Consider the following 18,947-nt stretch of genomic DNA (forward strand, 5'->3'; position numbering starts at 1 on the left):
AACATCGCAGTCGTAGAAAAGGCGGATACTACGAAGGATACGATCCCAGCGGAAGAGGGGTCGCCCACGACGCAGCTGACAAGATGATGTGAAGAAGACAATGGAAGCAAGGACTGTTAACATTGAGGAAAGACAAGACAGAAGAAGTTGGCAACTGGGTACGGAGAAACGGCGCCAGCTGTAGATAATCCGTAAAAAGTCCATGTGGACGACGGGACGGGTATCCGAACCGATGTCCTCTCGAATACCATTTCATAGTCTCACCGCTGCGCCACTTTGCTCAGCTGCGACGTAGAGAACCGCCGTGTGGCCGGTTTGGGAAGAGAGTGTAACGGGAACAGCCCGAGCCATTCGTTTTCCGCTTGGCGGTTATAAAGTAACATAGCAAATGACGGTGGTACGACATACAATTTTTTTTCAGCTTTCTCTTATTAGTATCAGTCTGCGCACAAGAGACAAACTTTCAGATACTATCGAACTAGCAGCGATTTGTGTATCTTTTCACTTGGACGGAGCTGATTGTTCCCAACTACAAGAGGAGAGGTCCTATCGGGGTTGTTTCATCAGGACAGCAATTGTACGACCTACTGAACAGAACGAGGCCACTTTCTGTAACCCATCAGACCACAACGTGTGTGGTTACATGCGGTGCAAACTTCTAAAGTGCAATCGAGCTATATTTTAACATGTAGTCGGTTTAATTGCAGTTACGGTTAGCCGAGCTCTCTTGCGCTGACTGTGGTCCTGAGTCATAGGCAGCATCGCCTCTTAAGTACGAAGTCGAGACTAAGTATCGACGACTTTTTCACCATTCGCGGAACGCGTGTTTCAGAAAGATTAATATTAATTTTTTTCTGTACGTCCTGAATATTTCTTTAATATGTTTATGTAATGTATTCTCATTAGGATGTGTAGAAAATTTGTAGCAAATACAATAAATTTCCATAACTATATTTTCAAAGACCTTACAATACACATTTTTGACATCTGCGTCAAACCAAAGACATTCCACTATAACGAACATACGAATGAGGGCAAACACTTTATTATTAGAATTGATTGTTGTCGAGTGTCGCCGTGCTATTAGGTGGCTCCTGAACCTGATACTTTCCAGAAGTGATTGCGTTAACTCGCGCATTTGCCTCGTGATCAGTTAATACAGAACATTAGTTCCCGACTGCCTTTAGATTTAGAGTTGCGTGATTGTGCTAAATGAAGTTCCGAGTAAGCCAAGTTTTAGCCGTTCTGCGCAACCACTTGTGCAATTCTACATCGACAAAGAACTAAACTTTAACTGGACATAAGTAAATCCTCAGTATTTAGATTTTATGTAGATTGTATACACTGCAGCGCCAACGACGTATTACACTAATAGCGCAATTTTCTAAACATCGTACCGAATTTGTGTGTTTTGTTTGACATGAGAAGAATGCTTTGTCCAACAGACGTTGCCTTTTATTTAAAATCTGATTACGACCCGACAGTTATATCTTTCTAATAATCTATAAAAACGAATAGCTTTAAATAAAGACAATAACAAAATGCTCACTGAAAAACAAGTTGCCGGCCGAGGTGGCCGAGCGGTTCTAGACGCTACAGTCTGGAACCGCGAGACCGCTACGGTCGCAGGTTCGAATCCTGCCTCGGGCTTGGATGTGTGTGCTGTCCTTAGGTTAGTTAGGCTTAAGTGGTTCTAAGTTCTAGGGGACTGATGACCTTAGAAGTTAAGACCCATAGTGCTTAGAGCCATTTGAACCATTTTTGAAAAACAAGTTAAGTGCAATCCTAATCGCCTAAACACAAGAGTACGCTTTTCCTGGTCATGAAAGAGAAATGGTCCTGTCTAATAAATACTATTCTACAAGCAGTATTCAGAATAGTAATTGTATATACTGTATATGGTGTGGCACAGTTCGAACTGACGGTTAGGTACTTATTGCTTCAAAAATCAATGATTCTTTCTCTTGAACATACATATTGTAGTTAATAAACACTACATTTCCAGGCAGTCATTATTTTACTCGTTGGTTGCTAATTAATAGTATATCAATTCAACTTCTGTTACGACGTGAGACAATCTTTTTTCCAACAATGACGAACGTTAATCGAAGTCTCAAAGCCCTAGCAGAACATACGTGAAGCCAATATTTGGCGTCTTCTGTTATCATTAGTCTTTTTTCGGTACTGCGTGCAGTGTATTTTATGATGTGTGCGGATATTGTTGTAAACGTGCTCACTGCAGTGTCGTGGGGACTTTTTTCAAACCACAATGAAGACAATGAGCCATTACCACTCTTTTAATTACTGCGCAGAAGAGTTTTCATCCAGGGCGACCACAGCCTGAATATACCATTCTAAAGGTAAGACCACTTCAGCTGAAAGTACTTTATAAGCACGACTTGTTTCGCAGCATTTTGGCTGCATTATTAGGTGCAATAAAAACAAGTCATAGACTGATCCGAAACGAGAATTTCATGACGCCAGCGTTCATAATCAGCAGTTTTTCTCTGCGTAGCCGATTTCAATCACAAAACAGCATAAAACTATAAAGAATGCTCCCGTGATACCAGGAATACCAGAACCTGTTGAGCTAACGGGTCGCCGTGCACTTCGTGTCAGTTTCGTGTTAAGCCTTAAATTAGTTTTATATTGGAGTTTTTGAGGAATGAACCACAATTTAAGATTTAATACCGTGGATCTTTACCCTTCAGACATTTTTCGGAGTAAATGAGCTGCTGGTGCTGCTAAATTTTATATAATTCCATAAATGATCGTATGAGGACGGTTTCTGATTACTTTTTCAGTATATGGGGTACAGTTAGCTAACTAGATACTGATATTCCAGGCATCACGGGAGCGTTCTGTGTTGCCTTATACTATTTTATAACTGACGTCGGCAACAGAGCGAAAAATTGCGAACTATGAATGCTGGCTCATCCCTTCTCTTTTCTCTTTCACAAGCGCAGATTTGAAACGTACTGTAGAATAATCTTGAAGATTACTGTGGTAGATCAAGTAACTTAAGACGAGGTACTAAATAACTACATCCGAACAGGCCTTGGAAGGTCCAACGGTACCGGCCGGCCGCCGTGTCATCCTCACGGCCCAGAGGCGTCACTGGATGCGGATATAGAGGGGCATGTGGTCAGCACACCGCTCTCCCGGCCGTATGTCAGTTTACGAGACCGGAGCCGCTACTTCACGATCAAGCAGCTCCTCAGTTTGCCTCACAAGGGCCGAGTGCACCCCGATTGCCAACAGCGCTCGGCAGACGGGATGGTCACCCATGCAAGTGCTAGCCCAGCCCGACAGCACTTAACTTCGGTGATCTGACGGGAACCGGTGTTACCACTGCGGCAAGGCCGTTGGCAGGTACTAAATAGAGTTGAGGAAAAAGAAATATGTGGCACATTTTGATTGAAGAAAGGCATCGGTCGATAGAACATATCCCGAAGCATCAAGGGATCATTTTAGTAATGGAGGGAAGTGTGAGCAGTAAAAATTGTGGAGAGAGATCAAAGATTGCATATAGTAAACAGGATCAAATGGATGTAGGTTGCAGAAGTTATGCAGACACGAAGAGGCTTACGCAGTACAGAATAGCGTGGACAGCAGCACAATTGAAGACACCAGCAACAACAACAACAACAAAAACAACAACAACAACAGTGACTGCTCAAAACTGTCGATATTTACTTTCAGCTGTTCATGTGGGCTTTCAGAACATTTCAGATATTTCTCTATTGACAGCCTCAAGACATCATTGCAGTCTGCACGCTAAGACGCCAAAAGCACAGCACGCAGACCATTTCTGCATCGTCTTTATAATGATCCGTTCCACGAACATCCCATTCTGGTTCAAGAACCATCATATGGACGCGCTAGAAAGACCCATTGACAGCCTCCCCATATCGCTGTATCACGAGCACTGACAAATTCGCAACAAGACACCTGACTTGTGAAATAATTGAACAAACGATGCTGGTCTAATACTTATGTAACTGAAATAATGATTTATTCAAAATGTCTTTATGTTGAAACTGAATGGCGAATGCATGAGAAACCAGTTCGACCAAAATGCCCACACCAGCAGCTGTTCATCAGGATTCAAGAAGAACTGCTACTAATTCCTCCTTCATGGTAACAAAACCAATAGAAGCACTGTCAGTAACTTCGAGAATATGTTATCATCTGCCGGCCGGTGTGGCCGTGCGGTTCTAGGCGCTTCAGTCTGGAGCCGCGTGACCGCTACGGTCGCAGGTTCGAATCCTGCCTCGGGCATGGATGTGTGTGATGGCCTTAGGTTAGTTAGGTTTAAGTAGTTCTAAGTTCTAGGGGACTGATGACCTCATCAATTAAGGCCCATAGTGCTCAGAGCCATTTGAACCATTTTTTTTTTTGTTACCATCTCTTAGTCAACGGCCATGCTGCAGTGGTAACACGGGTTCCAGTCAGATCACCGAAGTTAAGCGCTGTCGGGCTGGGCTAGCACTTGGATGGGTGACATCCGGTCTGCCGAGCGCCGTTGGCAAGCGGGGCACACTCAGCCCTTGTGAGGCGAAGTGAGGAGCTGCTTGATCGAGAAGTAGCGGCTCCGGTCTCGTAAACTGACATACGGCCGGGAGAGCGGTGTGCTGACCACATAACTCTCCATATTTGGACCTTCATGGCCTGGTCGGGAGGAGTTTTAGTTACCATCTCTTAACAGTCGGGTCTGAGCGACATAGAAGGTGAGTCAGGTCGCACGCGACGAAATCACGGATAAAGTTGGTGACCCGGTACGTGGCAACAGAAATCAGAGGGCACTGGCCGTCTTTTTGATGAACTGCACCCAGATATTCGCGAAAGACAGAATCCTCATTACATTAACCCACGTCGGGGCGTGATCTATTTCTTAATGCAATGTGGACCGTACGCTTCATACAATCGGCAATGGACGAATATGGAGAGGTCGAGACACCAGATCATGTTGCATTACATTCTCATCTAGTAGCAAAATCAGGAGCATTATCGCCGTATAAGTGGCCGTTTTGCTGCAACAAATCCTGATTCCTGGGCAGCTAAAAATAATTTGCCAACCAAATATTCCATAGGAAACAGCTAACGTTCTGGGCGCAAAGGGATGGCAAAACCTGAAGGGCCAAGGACATCTAAGGTTACCTCAGTTATGTATTCATGATATCGCTGTTTCTAGATCTCTCCACGTTGAGTAGAACTGATGTCCCTGTATACAATTGAGATATGTTTTAAAACTGTTTAAGTCATTTTAATTTTTATATTACTGCAAGCAAATGGAAATGGTATCTATTTATTTTGTTGCAAAAGGCAGTTTCAGCTGATGTGCAATTAATTGTGTGTAATTTATAATTTTTGTCCATGTTAGGTGACATAAAATTAAATAACACTAGAGACAAGGCGACGAGTTCTACCGCTTCCCGTAAAAGCGCTGAGATCATTTGGAAAATTACAAATTCTAAAGTATAGACGGTGTAAATTCCAAGTAAAGTAGTATGACTTGAGCTTACCGATGTAGTATTTGTTATGAGTTGACGTGAAAGTTAGTGAAAGCTTAAACATACATTATGTGTTGTAATAAAACTAGGATTTTACTTCACTTTATGTTCCATTTATTATAAATTCATCTTGTCTTTTATTTCATTATTATTTCTTTTCTTTCTCAGACGTTATGTGGCATATTATTATTATTATTATTATTATTCCCACTATAATTGTAATTTCTTTCCCCATCTTTGCCAAATTCGTTCTTTTGCTCTGTACATAATAACCTTGTCATCGACGTAACAATAAAATTTCGCCTTTCCTTTTTTTTATTATTATTCTCAGGATGTCTAGGAACCGCTAAAATTATAACAGTTTTCATTTCAAATTTTATCTCGACAGTTTCTACACCCTCTTTTCGTAGGCGCTGCAGTTTTAAATCTTCAGAAATGCTTCCAATTACGGTCTGAAATGTTTATTTTAAACGTTTATTGTGACTTTGAGTTTACACGACGGGTTACCTAGCTCCCTATCACAGTTCGTCTAAACTCAGTTTTCTGTTTACACTTGAGGACAGTAGCAATATTACTGGATATTTTTTAGCTGAAAAAAATTGTCTCGGAAACTCTATGAATCTTCGCGCTCACTAAACGTCCTTTGATAAACAAGAACGAAAGGTGGACATTTAATGTATCGTCGACGACGAGGTTGTAACTTACAGAGCACAAGCACGGGCAGGGCAAAGACGGGAAAGGAAATTGGCCTTTTCTTTCCAAAGGAACAATCCCGACATTCACATTAATGTTATGACGAAAGCGACGAAAAAAGTAAGGTAGAGTTCCTGGACGTGGATGTACGCATAATGACCTAGCTGTATATGAAATGCTTTTGGAGCTACGAATGGTGGATACAGTTTGCGTTACATGTTCTTCTCTGAGATAAATAGTGGTAATTTCGTTTTGGCAGCGTAGCTGGTTGCATTTCAGTTTCTAATGGGTCGTCCATTCGCGTGAATTTCAATTTATAATGTGTCGTTTTCTGCGAAAGATTAGTTACCACTTCGTCTTCATTCCTGAAGATTTTTTTTTTTTTCTCCACGGAAACATTCGCGTCTTTTTTCGTCGATGAAGTCGTAATTTTATGTGTTTCGCAGTTTACTTAATACCGGAAGTCTCTCCGTCTGCTAAATTAATGACTGTGCAGAAGAAAATACGCGTCAGCAGAAATACATTTGACAAAAAAAAATGTGGACGCATTACTTGTCACAGTTGAGAGATTAACTATAACGATTTCGTTGTAAATATTTAGGAGTTCTGAAATATTGAATCTAATTTACAATAAACAAGGATTTTAGTTCTTGCAGGAAATGCACGCCCATTTTACGCCGAATATGAATGTTTCCTTCAGCGGCGGCGCATTAAGATACGGGCTACCTGAACCGGCTTCCGAGCGCGGCGTTTATAATTCCAGTCGCCTGCAGAGGATTTGCATATCGCTTCATCTGATGGCTCGCTGCGGCAGTACACTGTTTAGCAGCCGTGCTGAATTCCAATGCGTGCACCAAAACGGAAAACCGGCCGTGACTTATTGCGTGCTTTGTTCAGATAAGCTGACGGAAACGTGGACTTTCTTCATGCGGTTGCGGGACAAATTGTTTGAAACTGAATCTTGCCGACAGAGATCATATAACGATATACCTACAGCTATCTGAAATAAAGAGATAGTATGATGAAACTGTCGCTGTTAAACAGGTGAATAAAATCGAAAAAAAAAGGAACTTAACTGTCGGGCATGAACAACGCGTGGGGAACAAAGAAAATCGGGAAACTTCCTAGCTGAATAAAACTGTGTCCCATTCCGCGATTCAAGCCTGACACCGTTGCCTTTGCCTTTCATCTGCCAGGAAGTTTCAAATCAGTGCACACTTCGCTGGAGAGTAAAAATTCATTCTGGAGAGCAAATCCGAATTCACCCTGTATTACTTGCACTTGTGATGATATAACAAGACACATGAAGTGACATAAAATAAAATTCATTACACTCACAACTATCACCGTCATCTGCCTTCCTCCACATTCAGTATCTTGTACGTAACGCTCTCCAACACATGCTTGTACAACATAGCTCTTCCTGCTCTACTTGACTAGTAATGATCTCTCCGACGACGTATCCAGTTTTTTTAGTCTTTTCCATTGTTTAATTCTTCAATTCTTTCGTTTCACTCCAAGTTCTCTGTAAAAATTATTTTTTCCCTACTTCCTTGGAATGAACGAGGTGGCGCAGTGGCTAGCACACTGTGTAACAACAACGACTCTGTACTATTGTACATACACTCCTGGAAATTGAAATAATAACACCGTGAATTCATAGTCCCAGGAAGGGGAAACTTTATTGACACATTCCTGGGGTCAGATACATCACATGATCACACTGACAGAACCACAGGCACATAGACACAGGCAACAGAGCATGCACAATGTCGGCACTAGTACATTGTATATCCACCTTTCGCAGCAATGTAGGCTGCTATTCTCCCATGGAGACGATCGTAGAGATGCTGGATGTAGTCCTGTGGAACGGCTTGCCATGCCATTTCCACCTGGCGCCTCAGTTGGACCAGCGTTCGTGCTGGACGTGCAGACCGCGTGAGACGACGCTTCATCCAGTCCCAAACATGCTCAATGGGGGACAGATCCGGAGATCTTGCTGGCCAGGGTAGTTGACTTACACCTTCTAGAGCACGTCGGGTGGCACGGGATACATGCGGACGTGCATTGTCCTGTTGGAACAGCAAGTTCCCTTGCCGGTCTAGGAATGGTAGAACGATGGGTTCGATGACGGTTTGGATGTACCGTGCACTATTCAGTGTCCCCTCGACGATCACCAGTGGTGTACGGCCAGTGTAGGAGATCGCTCCCCACACCATGATGCCGGGTGTTGGCCCTGTGTGCCTCGGTCGTATGCAGTCCTGATTGTGGCGCTCACCTGCACGGCGCCAAACACGCATACGACCATCATTGGCACCAAGGCAGAAGCGACTCTCATCGCTGAAGACGACACGTCTCCATTCGTCCCTCCATTCACGCCTGTCGCGACACCACTGGAGGCGGGCTGCACGATGTTGGGGCGTGAGCGGAAGACGGCCTAACGGTGTGCGGGACCGTAGCCCACCTTCATGGAGACGGTTGCGAATGGTTCTCGCCCATACCCCAGGAGCAACAGTGTCCCTAATTTGCTGGGAAGTGGCGGTGCGGTCCCCTACGGCACTGCGTAGGATCCTACGGTCTTGGCGTGCATCCGTGCGTCGCTGCGGTCCGGTCCCAGGTCGACGGGCACGTGCACCTTCCGCCGACCACTGGCGACAACATCGATGTACTGTGGAGACCTCACGCCCCACGTGTTGAGCAATTCGGCGGTACGTCCACCCGGCCTCCCGCATGCCCACTATACGCCCTCGCTCAAAGTCCGTCAACTGCACATACGGTTCACGTCCACGCTGTCGCGGCATGCTACCAGTGTTAAAGACTGCGATGGAGCTCCGTATGCCACGGCAAACTGGCTGACACTGACGGCGGCGGTGCACAAATGCTGCGCAGCTAGCGCCATTCGACGGCCAACACCGCGGTTCCTGGTGTGTCCGCTGTGCCGTGCGTGTGATCATTGCTTGTACAGCCCTCTCGCAGTGTCCGGAGCAAGTATGGTGGGTCTGACACACCGGTGTCAATGTGTTCTTTTTTCCATTTCCAGGAGTGTATAAGTAATTCTTTTACGACAAACTTGTGTAACTGATGTTCTGATTTCATTTCTTTTTGTTTCATGCCATTATGTTAAGAAAACTGTAAATAAGTTTCAATGAGAATATTAATGTTTATGTCAAATGTCAAGTAATATTGTAATAGAATTGAAATGTAACAAATGTTGAAACTGTTGTAAGATGTTTAAAATTGTAACTGTGCGTCTGGTCCATACGTAGGCAACGTGTTAGGATATGTAGAATGCAAAACCTCGGGTGAATACCCGGTCTGTCATGGAGCGGTAAAAGATGGATGGCAGGCGAGCGCGGGAAAAAGCGCGCGGGCACTGCACGGCACAACGGGCACAGTAGTAGTTGGAGTTTGGCACTGGTTTGAGCAACACCTTCTGGAGCGAGGAGGCTCTCCTGGAAGACGTAGTTTCACTGAGCTTCGGGTGTGCTGTTCCAACGCCCTCACAGCATGGCAAAATTCCATAGGCACTAAATGGAAAAGTATTGCTACGCTAAGAAGAATCAAAGTGCCGATATGTCAAGAGCCATAACTGTGGTTGTATGTGTGCTCTGTGCCTCGCCATCTTGCCGCCCGCCAACCGCCGCATCGATAATAGCAGGTTGAAACTTTTAGTACTGTATTCGTATGGACCAGAGAGTGAAATGTGTTTGTTTGGTGCAATAATAACCTAAATTTTACCAGAACTTTTCCATCATTTAATTAACCTCACAACTAACCTAGACAGGGTCCTTTCCAAATGTTGTGCAATCCGAGTGCCCCGAAATGAAAATTAAAAATTGTGTTAATAATAATTATTTGCAGAACTAGCTATATTTGAATGGTGTTTAAAGAAATGTTTTGTTAATGAATCAGTAAATGAATAGCGAAGGTCTAACGAAGTCGAAAGATAACTTTAGTATTGATGTAGTAATGAAGTTTATTATTTCGAGACAGATTTACAGGCATTTAAATGAGCAGTAAATAAGATGAAAAGAGTAGTAACTTATATACTGGAAATCTTGAATGAATAATAAATTCAGTAATCATTTTTTTCTTAATACAGCAATCATAACAGTTTCACGGTCCCCCCCTCATTCATTTGAATTCTGAAGTGTTCTAAATTGGTTTGACCAGCAAAAGTTAAAGTCAATATAAAAGTCAAAATTTATCAGTGTTTTATCTATATCAAAATTTAAATTTTGCGTGTGGCATGAAAGTAGAATTTCTAGGGTAACCTATGCCCGATTTTAATCAGATTAATAGACAGTATAAAGTTTTGTAGTAAACATTATAGTGTAGTGTTATGTATTCATGATTTTCCATTTCAGTACGGAACGTGAAACTATCAGTGCAATAGATTTTCTGGTTCCAAAATTCTACTATATTACGCAGTGTTACAACTTGTTGTTTTGCATGAATATATGCCAACTTGCACAGGGAAGAAACTCAGTTAATGCCTAATTAGGCTGGCGACCGTATTATTGTCACATTAGTAGCATCTTCTGGTTTGCTTTTGATCCGTCCTGTCGTGTGATTGCATTTCGAACTTACTTGACGTATCATTGTTATTACAGAGTGGATGTAAGTCTGATTTGTCAACATAAGGTGAATCCCGCTGACTTACCATAGCACAGGCTTTAATGAGTACTGTGTCAGGGATTACAACTGGACTCGCATTCGGGAGGACGACGGTTCAATCCCGCGTCCGGCCATCCTGACTTAGGTTTTCCGTGATTTCCCTAAATCGCTCCAGGCAAATGCCAGGATGGTTCCTTTGAAAGGGCACGACCGACTTCCTTCCCCGTCCTTCGTTAATCCGATGACCTCGCTGTCTGGTCTCCTTCCCCAAACAACCCCCCCCCCCCTATTTCCTTACACGCGCCACCAGTTTATTGCTGAAACCTTCTCTCTCAGTCATTCAATCCATTATTCCTAGTACTCTAATTGAAAGTTCTCTTGAGCTACAGAACAATTACTTGCATTTTTATTTCGTAGATGTCCATGAGATGTGTTCCCGTGTTAGTGAGAAGCGTTAGTACGATATACGCACCAGTAGTAACCTTGCACGTCTGTACAGCCTGTATGGCTGAATAAATCTAATGCTTCGCAGATTGCATTTGGGTACCCGTATCCATCGTCCATCCATACTTTTATGCTGTATGGACTTATTAATTTTCCCCCTCTCCTCTCCTATAATTAATTCCGAAATTCTAAACTTCCCGCAAACGTGACACCAACAACTATATCGTCTGATTCCTGATTATTAACTCATGTGCTCTTCCGCGCCTGTAGCAACACGTCCACCTACACAACCTTCATATCGTCTCCCGAGGAAACTTACCACTAAATTCGCCCATACGTCAACCCACTGTTCCAACTTTAACAAAATGCTCCTTTTCCTCTCCTTGGGCCAGCCGGAGTAGCCGTGCAGTTCTAGGCGCTACAGTCTGGAACCGCGAGACCGCTACGGTCGCAGGTTCGAATCCTGCGTCGGGCATGGATGTGTGTGATGTCCTTAGGTTGGTTAGGTTTAAGTAGTTCTAAGTTCTAGGGGACTGATGACCTCAGCAGTTGTCCCATAGTGCTCAGAGCCATTTGAACCAATCCTCTTCTTGCCAGGGCTTCACTTCGCTCCCCCAAGCGTCCCTCCCAACTACATTTCTACCCCAGTTTCTACCTCAGTCGCACCTACTTTTAAATCTATATACATAAACCGTAAACCACATGGCGGAGGGTACTTTGTATTACTCAGATGGTTCAAATGGCTCTAAGCACTATGGGACTTAACATCTGAGGTCATCAGTCCCCTAGAACTTAGAACTACTTAAACCTAACTAACCTAAGGACATCACACATATCCATGCCCGTGGCAGGATTCGAAACTGCGACCGTTGCAGTCGTGCGGTTCCTGACTGAAGCGCCTAGAAACGCTCGGCCACAACAGCCGGCGTTGTATTACTGCTAGTGATTCTTTTTCCTGTTCCACTCCCAGAGGGAGAGAGAGGGAACTGATTTCTCTTGTCCTCGTGACCCTTGCGCTAGATGTACCTCGTCAGTCCAAAAAGTTTTCTGACTGGTATATTTTGAACTTGTCTGCACTACAGCAACGGTTACAGAACAGCAGAAATAAACGACAGCTAGATAACCTTGACCACGGTTTCGATAGGTCTAAATCCATCTTCTTCAGAAGGACAGACCTGCATACAATGCAATAACTTAGAAACGGCGTCGAAAAGTATTACGTGTCTATCAGAAACTATCCCCTACAAAAAGTGTAGCAATATCACAAACAACATGGTATGTGTCAATACAGGGCAAGTAGTACTTAGAAACTTCACATTAGCAATTCACTCAGTAAAAGCTGTCTCCACATGACAATTATCGGCAACGGTCTGTATGTCCATATGTAAAAATTAAGGTCCCTAGGAATATGGGGTTGTCACGTTAGTAAAAACAATCAGAATAATAGACCATGCTAGTAGCTACATGCCGACTGACAGAGAGTGGAGAGTGTGGATATACGAGGAAAACCACTCCTGAGGCGCATGCGCCGCTAAAAATGTACGCTTGGCGGCCTAAACAGCCAAATCACGTAAGCTCATTGAAATTACTAACAGAAATACGCCATGTAAATCACCGAGTATAGAACAAAATGTTGAAAAAGACACATACATAAAGATACTCGTATAAGTTAAGAGCTTTATTGGACTGTAAATACATTATAACACGGAAATAGTGATGTCTGTGCGTTAGTACGTTATAACATGCATAATGACAGCAATGAAATTAATGTCACCTCAAGTACATGATCATATGGGAGCTGCCAGTGCATAAGCACACTATTAGACATGATGACAATAAAGAGCAAAAATTCATAGGTATCTGAATAGCGGCAAATGTAACAAAAGTGGGTGGCATAAATATCCTAATACATTACAAACTGACAAACTAAACTAGATGAACAAAAATTGTACAATAGAATTTTGAGGAAATGAACCACTCGCACTTTTTATTATAAGTTATAGCACTGGATGATGGTCTGTCCTTCTGAAGAAGACGCGTTTAAATCCGTCGAATCGGTGGTCAAGGGTTTTTGAAAACCACGATTTTTTTCAACTGGTTGGCTTTCGTTTATTCCTGCTTTCCTCACTGGATTAATAATTAGCGGCATCGTCAAATGTTAAATGCAGAATGCTGGTGCTGATTCTGCATTTAACATTTGACGATGCCATTATGGCTGTAGTACATTAGGACTTTTATAAAACAGACCTGATGATGGTCATTATAGACCGAAACCGGTAATCTGTTAACAAAACGTTAGTGACAATAGACGTAAATTAAAGGAAACTTATCTCAGTACCTGTTATTCGACCCGTATCTGTTACTTGCTTCACGCTTGTGTACTTCTGTTCTCGTAGTACCAAGTTTGGCTGGCGACGATCTTTGCTTGTTATCAGCTTTAGATTGGTGTGACCATTCGCTTCGGCACTGTCTTCGCTGGATCGACTACCTCCGGCGCCCATACTCGGTACTCCAGGAGTGTTCCATGCAGTTACAATCCCCGAGTGACACTACTGCAGACGGTGGTAGCGATATTTCCATTCCGTTGCGAGTTTTTGTCATTTGACTCATAGACCATATATCCAGCTCAAATGTGTTGACATGTTTCTGCTACCTTTAAATATACCCAGCGCACCCTGTAGCTACTTACATCAGTTGATTTCTTTATTTTTAATTTCTATTTTACAGAGCGTTAAAAGCGTCGAATATTTTGAGAAATGGTAGTACTCTTCTAGAGAAGAAAAACAGAATAAATAATCGTGGCTTTCTGAGATAAGAACGTGTGCTTGTGAGAGGGGCTGAAAGACGTTTGGTTGCGGTTGCATTGCCGCTCCGTGAACAGGGTCAGCATTTTGCTGTTTATCTGTATCATAGCCAAAGACGTCCGCAGAAATGTTGCCTGGACTGGAAAAGCCTCTAAAATATCCCGATTTAACGTAACTGATTCGGTGAGCTGTAAAACGTGCTGCGCCCCAAGAAATAAATTTGATATGAGGTACATAATTCTTATTGTATTTCAAACAACCGACATCGGCTTAGTATCTCTGAGGTAGATTACTTTGGTACCTAAACAGTAAACACAATTCAACAGTTATCAGTTTTAATATGTATGTAACGTTTGTAAGTAGGCTGTTTATGTTTTCTTAATGGCAACGTTATGTAGCGCTCTGTATGAAAATCACTGGCTGTGCTGTGTGCAGTCTGTGGCCAGTTTGCATTGTTGTCTGCCATTGTAGTGTTGGGCAGTTGGATGTTAACAGGCGTAGCGCTGGGCAGTTGGAGGTGAGCCGCCAGCAGTGGTGGATGTGGGGAGAGAAATGGCGGAGTTTTGAAATTTGTAAGACCGGATGTCATGAACTGCTATGTATATTATGATTTTTCAACACTATTAAGGTAAATACATTGTTTGTTCTCTATCAAAATCTTTCATTTGCTAACTATGCGTATTAGTAGTTAGTGCCTTCCGTAGTTTGAATCTTTTATTTAGCTGGCAGTAGTGGCGCTCGCTGTATTGCAGTAGTTCGAATAACGAAGATTTTTGGTGAGGTAAGTGATTTGTGAAAGGTATAGGTTAATGTTAGTCAGGGCCATTCTTTTGTAGGGATTATTGAAAGTCAGATTGCGTTGCGCTAAAAATCTTGTGTGTCAGTTTAAGCACAGTCATGTATAATTTTTCATAAGGGGAAAGAAATAAATTTGATATGAGGCACACAATTCTTATTGTATTTCAAACAACCGACATCGGCTTGGTATCTCTGAGGTAGATTACTTTGATACCTAAACAGTAAACACAATTCAACAGTTATCAGTTTTAATATGTATGTAACGTTTCTTAATTCAACGAACTCAAGTTACATCCTCATATGATTAGACCTACAGTAGCCGACGAGTTCGAAAACGAAACTATAAAATATTCCCAAAAATATATTCATGTTTACATAACGTTAGGTTGAAACTCAACATTAGAAATCTGAAGTATATATAAAAAAAATCAACGCTGTTGAGAAAATCGATTTAGATGTCAACAATTACAGGAAACACTAGGTACATACCGAGCGAGGTGGCGCAGTGGTTAGCACACTGGACTCGCATTCGGGAGGACGACGGTTCAATCCCATCTCCGGCCATCCTGATTTAGGTTTTCCGTGATTTCCCTACATCGTTTCAGGCAAATGCCGGGATGGTTCCTTTGAAAGGGCACGGCCAATTTCCTTCCCAATCCTTCCCTAACCCGAGATTGCGCTCCGTCTCTAATGACCTTGTTGTCGACAGGACGTTAAACACTAACCACCACCACCACCACTACTAGGTACACCTCACAGTGGTGAAACTTTAAAAGTCTGCAGCTCGTGGTCGTGCGGTAGCGTTCTCGCTTCCCACGCCCGGGTTCGATTCCCGGCGGGGTCAGGGATTTTCTCTGCCTCGTGTTGACTGGGTGTTGTGTGACGTCCTTAGGTTAGTTAGGTTTAAGTAGTTCTAAGTTCTAGGGGACTGATGACCATAGATGTTAAGTCCCATAGTGCTCAGAGACATTAGCCAAACTTTAAAAAAATGTTTAACCAACTCTGATGAAACAGGCAACACGTTGTTTGCTTACAAAACTTAATATTCGATCATGGTATTGATTTGTAGTACTGGATGACGGGCACATATACTGCTGTCATCTCGCCTTGGTGTATGGCTTGACAAGGGACATATCTTCAGAACAGAAGTCAAGGAGAAGAAAACGAAGATACTAAAGATGTTACATGTCCTGATGCCAATCTTTCTGAGCAATGATGTCAACACGGCAACGAAGCTGAAACCCTTCAAGGCGACGGTACAGCCCACCCTCCTATATGGCAGCGCTGCATGGGGGACGGCCTGCAACTCTAATACTAAGGAACTTCAGACACTTCAGAACAAATGCCTTAAGTGGTGTTCAGGTTTCGCATGGTGGACAAGTACGCGAGCGACTAACAGGAATATTCACGAAAAATACCTTAGCGTAAGGTACGAGACCACGCAACTACCATCTTTCAACGAACAGACGCCCTGTGACATGTTGTTCGGCAACTTAACACGTAGGCACCATCGAACCACGGTTCGATAAGTGCGTTACGAGAAGGTTCCAGAAAAAGTCTGACGGCACTATTTCTGCACTATTCTCTGTAGATACGCATCCGTCTTAACTTCAGAATAGTGCCAAAACCATCACCACTCCAAGACATCGGTATAGTTACCAGTCAACAACTTGACAACCAAAAAGATACATAGTTACTGATGAAGCCACAGTATTTCACCTCAAGCTTGCAATTATTACACTACTGGCCGTTAAAATTGCTACACCACGAAAATGACGTGCTACAGACGGGAAATTTAACCGACAAGGAGAACATGCTGTGATATGCAAATGATTAGCTTTTCAGAGCATTCGCACAAGGCTGGCGCCGGTGGCGACACCTACAACGTGCTGACATGAGGAAAGTTTCCAACCGATTTCTCATACACAAACAGCAGTTGATCGGCGTTGCCTGGTGAAACGTTGTTGTGATGCCTCGTGTAAAGAGGAGAAATGAGTACCATCACGTTTCCGACTTTGATAAAGGTCGGATTGTAGCCTATCGCGATTACGGTTTATCGTATCGTCACATTGCTGCTCGCGTTGGTCGAGATCCAATGACTGTTAGCAGAATGTGGAATTGGTGGGTTCAGGACGGTAATACCGAACGCCTTGCTGGATCCCAACGGCCTCGTATCACTAGCAGTCGAGATGACAGGCATCTTATCCGCATGGCTGTAACGGATCGTGCAGCCACATCTCGATCCATGAGTCAACAGATGGGGACGTTTGCAAGACAACAACCTTCTGATCGAACAGTTCGACGACGTTTGCAGCAGCATGGACTATCGGCTCGGAGACTATGGCTGCGGTTACCCTTGACGCTGCATCACAGGCAGAGGTGCCTGCGAAGGTGTACTCAACGAAGAACCTGGATGCACGAATGGCAAAAAGTCATTTTTTCGGTTGAATCCAGGTTCTGTTTACAGCATCATGATGGTCGCATCCGTGTTTAGCTACATCGTGGTGAACGCATATTGGAAGCGAGTATTCCTCATCGCCATACTGGCGTATCACCCGGCGTGATGGTATGGGTTGCCATTGCTTACACCTCTCGGTCACCTCTTGTTCGCATTGACGTCGCTTTGAACAGTGGACGTTACATTTCAGATGTGTTACGACCCGTGGCTCTTCCTTTCATTCGATCCCTGAGAAACCCTACATTTCAGCAGGATGATGCACGACCGCATGTTGCAGGTCCTGTACGGGCCTTTCTGCATACAGAAAATGTTCGACTGCTGCCCTGGCCAGCACATTCGCCAGATCTCTCACCAATTGAAAACGTCTGGTCAATGGTGGCCGAGCAATTGGCTCTTCACAATACGTCAATCACTACTCTTGATGAACTATGGTGTCGTGTTGAAGCTGCATGGGCAGCTGTACCTGAACACGCCATCCAAGCTCTGTTTGACTCAAAGCCCAGGCGTATTAAGGCCGTTATTACGGTCAGAGGTGGTTGTTGTGGGTACTGATTTCTCAGGACCCATGCACCCAAATTGCGTGAAAATGTAATCACATGTCGTGAAAATGTAATCACATGTCAGTCCTAGTATAATATATTTGTCCAATGAATACCCGTTTATCATCTGCATTTCTTCTTTGTGTAGAAATTTAATGGGCAGTAGTGTAACTATGCCGTTTTGTAGAGTCACAGAAAATCGATGCTAGACATTACCGAGAATCCTACAACGAATAAAAAGTCAGTCCACTAGATTGCAGGCTTCGGCGAGTAGCCTCTCTTGTCCACTCCCTTTTCTTCCCTCTCATCCTCTTACGGAGCCTATGAGCCAAGTACTCTATGTCCACATAAATCTTAGCGTTAGGTAGTCTTCAGCGAGTAGTGTGGTTAGAGTAGTGATGTACTGCAGGATTTCGTCAACTGAATGTATTACAATCGCCTCTATTCAGGCGCGCGGACTGGGCGACAAATTACACTACTTATCTCTTGGAGTCCTAGCTGTGTACTTAAGAAGCAGGAAAAATTAGCCATACAACTTAACTGATGGTACTCTGGGACGTGGATATTTTTCTGCGTAAAAAACACGACCTCTGAGGCTACTTCCATTTGCTAAAGAGTAGACAAACGACAGCCTGGAAGCCGGATCCGGCTCGCGATTAGTTTCAATGCGGCCCACGGAGAAACTCATGGGAGAACGAGGGAGAGAGGGAGAAAGAGAGAGATAGAGAGGCAGGCACTTACACTGTAGTCAGCCCGTGACGCATTTCGGATATTCGCCATTCTATTGTTCGCATTTTGACAGTTTGACTTCTGTGTAATTCTGAGGATATGTTTAAATTCAAGTGATTCAGACTTTTAAACTTTTAAAACGAACAAAGAAATGAAGGCTTGATGTATTTAGCATTAGAGTAAAAAAAAACCATGCCTATGTAATTAGTCATCAAAAGTATTTTTGGATCAATATTTAAAAATTATTGGTAATCGTGTTTGAGGATATTAGCACACCAAATTTAAAAGCAATTGGTCTGTGACCAAGAATCGTAAAGTTACTCCTAACTGCTTGTCGACTGGGATTTCCTGT

At 43.3% G+C, this 18,947-nt stretch overlaps 1 protein-coding gene and 1 pseudogene across 1 annotated transcript in view; both read right to left on the reverse strand.

The window, feature by feature from the left end:
• LOC124619602 overlaps nt 1-18,947 on the reverse strand; it is a 1,257,865-nt gene that overhangs the window by 238,856 nt on the left and 1,000,062 nt on the right. The window lies entirely within an intron of this gene.
• On the reverse strand, nt 3,253-3,370 carry LOC124620535 (annotated as a pseudogene).

This window comes from Schistocerca americana, chromosome 6 (assembly GCF_021461395.2).
Source record: "Schistocerca americana isolate TAMUIC-IGC-003095 chromosome 6, iqSchAmer2.1, whole genome shotgun sequence".
Lineage (NCBI taxonomy): Eukaryota > Metazoa > Arthropoda > Insecta > Orthoptera > Acrididae > Schistocerca > Schistocerca americana.